This window comes from Lycium barbarum, chromosome 4, assembly GCF_019175385.1.
Source record: "Lycium barbarum isolate Lr01 chromosome 4, ASM1917538v2, whole genome shotgun sequence".
In the NCBI taxonomy this organism is placed as follows: Eukaryota; Viridiplantae; Streptophyta; class Magnoliopsida; order Solanales; family Solanaceae; genus Lycium; species Lycium barbarum.
In genome coordinates, this window is record NC_083340.1 from 118,653,023 (window position 1) to 118,660,777 (window position 7,755).

The following is a 7,755-nucleotide window of genomic DNA, read 5'->3' on the forward strand; positions in this document are numbered from 1 at the left end:
AGAAAATAACTGTTCAAGAAAAAGGAAATAAATCAGGCCAACAGTTATGACCATAATGGCTCACTTAACTGTATAGGTTACAAATATGAATAATCAATTCCATGGAATGAATCTGGACGCATTAAGGTAAGGATATATTTTGACAATTTCGGGTAAGGTGAAAGTATCAAAAACTAATTTTTTCCAAAACCAAATTTAATTTGGGCCTCAGGTATACCTCGCTCGCAGGGGGAGAAAATTCATCACTTTTGCCTACCAAGCCCAATTCTCATGTGCGCGGGGCCCATCTCTTGTTCTAGCCCATTTACTAACTCAACAACACATAATTCAATATAAGGAGGAAGGAAATGCTTTCCACCACCTATGAGGGACATTTGAACTGCATATAGGAGAAAAGATAAGTAAGAAAAAGAACCCACAAAGAAACTTTGGCTTTGCATTACCAACAAAGAATTGACTAGAATAGTAATATATGACTCTCACAGTGTAAGAATCTGATGAATTGAAAGCACTACGTAATGGTGATGATGGCCAAGATCCTTGAGTTTTTTTCCCTTTTGCTTTTTTCCTTTTACAGTAGTAGCCGATGGTTGATGAGCAGGAAATATGATAGATGAATCAAAATCCTGTTCAGGGATCTCCTTTGTAGAGTCACGATTTCCATCTGCATGCAGTGATCGAAGTTTTGCCCAGCCCCTCACTTCCACTAGCCCCATGAAATTGCCTGGATTTCTCAATGGTATAGGTTAGGTGATAAGGCATGAGATTCTCTAGCCATTTCAATTCCAAGATCAAACTCTTGCGAGCAAAAGGCTTTCTCCTTCTTTTCTAATCCAAAAGTGTCTAGTTCATGAGAATCAATATCAGTATTCTGACTGAATCTTGTTTCACCAACAACCTTAAACTCCACCTCCACATTAGGAGCTTCACTGTCTATTACAACATCCTGGATCTTCAGTTCTCCTTCATTTTTTTTTCTCATGAGCCTGGTTTGCCTCCGAGTGTGAGTTAGCCATTGTTATCTCCAAAGGAGTCGCCAGATTTGTTAGGTACTTTAACTTAATGTAATGATTGATACCTGAGGAACCATCATCATGTACACTTTAGTTTCATCATTCCTTGGCTCATCATCCAAGGAAGTAACACTAGAAAATTTTGGATGAATTGCATCCATTTTCCTGTCAACTGAATATTCAAAAACGTTTGGGTCCCCGACACGGTTACTGATAGAGAGAGAAAGGCTCAACAATGTTTAATGGACTTCTGAGACATGTAGCTTTTGGGAAAACTTTGGACTCATAGGAAGTTGTTGATGATTTTATAGGGGCAATAAAAGTATCACTAGTTACAGAGCGCAATCTAGACAGATCTGATTTCATAATGGAAGAAATATGTGGACTTTCCCAAATCGGTAGGTGCAGGAGTTGCAAGTATGGTTGTACTTGCAATATCAGACCTACTTTCAGGTAGTGATGATGTGGTTGTAGAACTTGATAAAGGTAACTCCATTTTTTTACTTTATGGGGGGATCAATAGGGTCAAATCCTTTAAGACTGCTAGCCTCACGTAAAACACTAGATCCCGTCCTTTAGCCCAGATTATCCATTGGATGTGGAAAACATTGGGATGAGTCCAAAGTATACTGATGAATAGCCTGTGTATGTACACATTACACTTGAACAATCTGTTCACCATGGGATAGAAGATCACTCGTCCCGGTGAAGCTCAAAACTAGAATTGTAATCGTAAACTCTAACTTGTAATCTATCCCGGGTTGCTGCAGGGTTGGGACCATACTCTAGATGCACAAAATATATTGCAATCTTTCTTGCATTTGCTAGTAAGAGAATACCTTTTTGAGAAAAGGCTACAACTTGGTTAAAACGCATCTTCAAAACGAGTTTCAGCTAAACTCTTCAACTCCAACATCTTCATACAGTGCCATGATTCAGCATCACTAGGAAGTAACCAGCCTTCTTCACTTGCTAATGACCATATTTTCACTTCCCGATTAAGTGGCCCCTGAATATATTTAACTAGTTGTTCATGGATAACTCAATACACAAGAATAACCAAGCGTCAAATTTATAAAGAAAATCAAGATAACTTTCTGAATGTGTTTGCTACTATTCTCCGGAAGTATGATTCAATCAGTGGAAAGACCTCTATGATTCAACCAGTGGAATGACCTCTATAAGCACATACTCCAGTGATGAGTATGATGTGGGCCTACCAAGAAGGTAACAAAATTAACAGGTTGACCATCATAAGGCCTGTGAACTGCAATTGGTAGGGGTTTCCTATCTTGCCAAATCTTTATCTATTAAATAGGAAACAAACCCATATTTATTAATAAAACATAAAAACCCAAAAAATAAAACAAGATACAAGACACATGCACCAGTAAATAGAGTGCAACCAAGTTATGCTACCAAATAGCAGAGCGAGGAATAATTTACATGATATCATCAATGAGCAAAACTCTCAAGAACTGTTGCATCCGTAGGAGCAGGTACCAAATGAGTGGTCATCCATTGTCACATGGACAAATCAGTCACTTCTCATCGTGAGTACTAACAATTTGTACCCCATCAACTAACCTATCGATAAGAAACTTGAGAGGTTCATATGCTGAAAATACTTCATTTTTTCCTACTTTAGTAGTATCAATTCTTAGAATACGTCTTCCAATTCCAACAGCAAGAATTTACTATTAAAGAAACCATGAGAATGATTAAGGGGAAATTCAATAGAACTAAGCAACAAAAAGTTCCAAAAAGCAAAAAAAAAAAAAAAGGATTGCAAGATACTTGTTTATGTCATGCCAGCAAACTCGTCGATGAAAAGATCCGCCTTTATCCACAACTTGAACTGTAATGAAAATCCTCCCAGTTATTTGAGGCCTATCTTCCTCATATGGCCCTTCTGTAATTTTCCATATATAAACGCGCCCATCAACGCTCGCATTGCAAACATTAGCAAATCAGACATAAAAAATACGAACAATGAATAAAAGAGAAAAGGCATCATCGAGCCAAATGAATATGTCAACTTTCAATACTTTGTCACAACTAAATAATTATTGTTTCAAAGCACTGAACCAAACAAGACTCCGAAACGATTTATACATTACTACTTATCCGAAAAAAAGGATTTACATATTACTTGTTCAGAGAAACATAATCACTCCATAAATCCAGAAGAAAAAACCTAATATTCAGGAAAGCAAGGCCCGTTACAATTCCAAGCACATGAAACGGCCTTTTAATGAGATAACTAACTTTTTTGAAATGCTATGTGTGGAGCCCCACTAACTTGTTCAGACTATTGCACTATATGTGGTAGCATAGAACATTAGAATGGAAACACATCCTCGAAACAACTATGCATATTTGTATCTCACTAGCAGTTGGCGCGTCGGTGCTATGTGTCTTGAATGCTAAGTTGAATAAGAACAATGTCTTTGAGAAAAATTACACTCAAGATTAATGTGTCAGAAACCAAGCTTATGATTTTGAACTGTCATATACATTAAAAGTTCAACTTTTCAAACAACAACTTTGTAAAAAACCATATACAGGATGTTTGCCATGATTTCCACCACAACCAGCATTTTGTGCATAGAACCTATCATGAGCAAGTACATATATTCCTACCAAGAAAGTGTGTCATCCACCATTGAAATTGAAACAGGGACAAGAATTTAGAGAGACAAGAATAATGGGATAATTATTTCCGCTTTTTACTGATCAGAATGACCTCCTTATATACAAATAAGGCCCACCTTTTGCTAATTTAATTAAGTAACCCTTTTCTAACAGGACTACACATCCTATATTACCATAATTACAATTTCACCATAAATAAACTATTCAAATTAGACTAAAATAGGGTTCCATACCCCCCCTAAGTTGGAGCATGAGGGTCTCGAATGCCCAACTTGACAATCAAATATTCATGATGCAATTTGCCCAAAACCTTTGTAAACACATCTGCCAATTGCTCACTAGTTGACACATCATTGGGAAGTATTATACCAGATTAGAGTGCATCCCGGACATAGTGACAATCAACTTTAATGTTTTTAGTTCGTTTATGAAACATAGGATTTCGTGCAATATACAATGTCGCTTGAATATTACACTACATTTTCACCGAAGATTTATCTTCAATGCCCAATCTATGAGAAATTCCCTTTTAACTATTTCAACTCACAGACTGTCATTGCCATTGATCGATATTTCACCTCCGCTGAACAGTGAGAGACAATGTGCTACATCTTATTTTTCCATGATACTGATGAATTCCTAAGGGAGATAAACCAATCGGGAGTGATTTTTGGGTCAATGGACATCCAGCCCAGTCCGAATCACACCATTTGTGCTATTGGAGATCAGAATCTTTTCTCATCACAATGCCTTGTCCTGGGTTCTTCTTCAAGTAGCGCACCACACGAAGAGTTGCGTTCCGGTGTGCTTTCTTCAGTTACTGCATGAAATAATATAGAACAGGCACGTAATATGACAACTCAGGTCGCGTAAAACTGTGGTATATCATTCTACCAGATATTGGTATGGTTCCGGATAGCCCAAATTGGCTGTCACGACCCAACCCCGTAGGCCGTGACTAGTGCCCGAACTGGGCACCTGAACACACTCATCAATTTCGAATCGCATACAAATAGCGTATACGGGCACAAATATCACACGCTGCCACAAATCATATCAAACTGTCTCAGACACATTTCAAACACAACCATATATGTACATATATATCAGAAGCCGACAAGGCTATCAAATGGCGCAACGGCCCAAAACATATACAAACGCACGCCGACAAGGCTTCCATGGCAAGTGGGATCATACAAACACACCTGAACAGAAGTAGGCACAACCCACATATACGTCTACAGAACTCTAAACAGACCAACCGAATCATATGGCGGGACAGGGCCCCGCCGTACCCCTGAACAAGTACATACATATGCAACGAACGAAGATATATACCAAAATGTAGGCTCCGGAATAAGAGGAGCACTCCAAACAGCAGAAGAGGGTGTCCTAAATGGCTAGATCACCAAACTGTGCGTCTGCACCTGCGGGCATGAAACGCAGCCCCCCGAAGAAAGGGGGTCAGTACGAAATATGTACTGAGTATGCAAAGCAGAAGATACAGAAAACAAATCTGAGGCATAAACGAAATAGAAGTACAGAACATAAGTGCAAACCCAAAATATCAAAATGTTTACTCTCAAAATATAAGTCATGCATAGGGCACAGAGAATATGGTCGCCCGCCCGTTGATGGCGCCATTACACAGCATAACACCAGAAGGTTCAAATCTCCGTATCCCCGTCACACATCATAACACAGCATAACGCCATACACAGCATAACGCCAAATATAAGTGGAACCCGGCCCTCTAGCGAGTGGCTCGGTGAACCATCAACACAGCATAACACCGGAATATATCAAAGTGCGCACGACAACAGAACCGGCCCGGGACTCGGCGAAAGATATAACAGAATGCACGAGCAGAGTCGTGAGTAACCATATGCATAAAATCATTATCATGGACTCAAATATAAGTAAAATGACCATACTTGAGAATCGAATTAATAGTCATACCAAATTCTTTCAAAAGTCATCCGAATTACATAAAGGAAAGTCGCGGGACCTACGGACGGGTATAGACCCGAGCCAGGCCCGCCTATGGAGAACATACTCATTATACGCCATACAAACTCCTACGAAAATATCGAAGCAATCCGAGCTTTTATGTGAAAGATACGGCGTCCATAATTACGGAATTCTTTAAAACAAAACTTTTTGTGAAACATTTGGAAATCAGTTATTTCGAAGACATAAGGATTCATATTTCATCACATCAAACATACGAGTGCCAAGAAATATATAAGAGTAATAACGTACTCGGATTGCGAATTTAGAATTTCCTCGAGGCTCGTGATATAACCTATGTATAAGTAAGGCATGCCAAAAGAAGGAAGGTTTGAGCTTTACATACCTCGTACGCACTCCAAGATAGCCCAACTCAAGCTAATCCCAACCTACGCCTCGGGCACCCCAAGGTCTACAAATACGTCAACGAATATCAAACATTAGACATAGGCACTTAGGCGATTTATTCCAAACTAACACTCAATTATACAGAAATTTGGGCAGCATTTCCCCTGTAAATAGGCCAACCCCGAGAATTTAACTCGGCCAAATCAACAATCGCAACAACAATAACCAACCTAACAACCCCAATGACCAATCCGAAAGGCAATATAACATTAATAGCTCTCTTTTTCATCATTCAACAACATTCATAATATTCAATTCGACGGCTTACATTCAAGCCACAATACCGCTCATACATTCAATTACCAACCCGAACCCATACCAACAATATTCAAGGACATTTTAAACAACTTACACAATATTTCCAACAATCCAACAATTGCTCCAATTTTCCCGAAAACAGTCCCAAACCCGAGAACCTCGCTATACACACTTCCGACTTTCGAATCATGATTTGCACCAATAATCCACATTCTAACAATGCTATTCTCATAAAAATAAAAATTGCATTACTTGCACATAATTCTCCAAATCAGTCCGCAACACTTACCATATCAACTTGCGACATTAAACTCTCATTTCCAACATAAAAGTCATCACAACAACCACTAAAACACTAAGCGACATTAATGCTTTCTTTGGCATATAGTATGACCCACATTCGGCTATTACCACACATGCATATATTAGTGATTCTTAGCCATCCTACACACTACAACAATTAAACATGGTACATAAGAACAATTCATCACCTCAACCACACAACATACACACACCTCACACGGCTAACACACCAAGCACACGACCCACTTCCAACATATCCTATGTCATGATTTTCGTCCATTTTAGCATACTACAACATGCATACAACATTTATGACACATAAAACAAGATCAAATCTTACCTTTCTTCTTTAACTCCACACTTTGCCTAGGGTTTGCGATCTACTAAACGGATGGCTTGATCGCTCCAACAACACTTCCACGTTACTTAGGGACCTTCAATTAGTGGATTTTCACCAAAGAAATATTTTTGGGATGGCTAAAATTGGACTTGGTTTTTCTTAGGCTTGGCCGAATGGTGTTGGTTGTTGTTCTTCAACTTCTTGATTTATTTTTCTAAGTGTGGAAGTGCTAGAAGATGACTTAGAAGTCATCTTTTAAGCCCCAAGATGAGCCCTCCAAGTGTCCATGGTCCACCCATGAGTTGAACCATTTAAAATTGGCCACAAAGTGTGTGGGACTACTTTCAAAGCCACATGACCAAAGGGCCTCTTTTGCAAGATTTTCAACTTCCAAATATATGATTTTTGGTGCCAACTTTTCCTAAGTGGTCCATGCCAACAATTTCATGAACAACTTACGTCTCAAAATAAAATCAAAGGTCAAAAGTCTCTACTTCAAGTCCCGGAATGGTCTTTGCCCTAACTTATCATAGTTAATCCGGATCATCCCAATGTATAAAATACGGGACGTAGCATCGGCTCCTTCGGCCAATGCCAAACCGTGATTCTGTTCCATGGGAGTATTGATTGGTTTAGTTCCCTATAATCTGAACTCAAAGATTATATTCAAGGAATATTTAGAAAATACTTCAGAAGGCCCAAATCCTTCATCTGAAAACATGCGCGGAGATAGCCTTTGAAATGTTCAATGGCACTATGGTCGTTTTC

General features: G+C 38.9%; 1 pseudogene; it reads right to left on the minus strand.

The window, feature by feature from the left end:
* Window positions 1-327: 327 nt before the first annotated feature.
* On the minus strand, window positions 328-2,983 carry LOC132637703 (enhancer of mRNA-decapping protein 4-like; annotated as a pseudogene).
* Window positions 2,984-7,755: the final 4,772 nt, after the last annotated feature.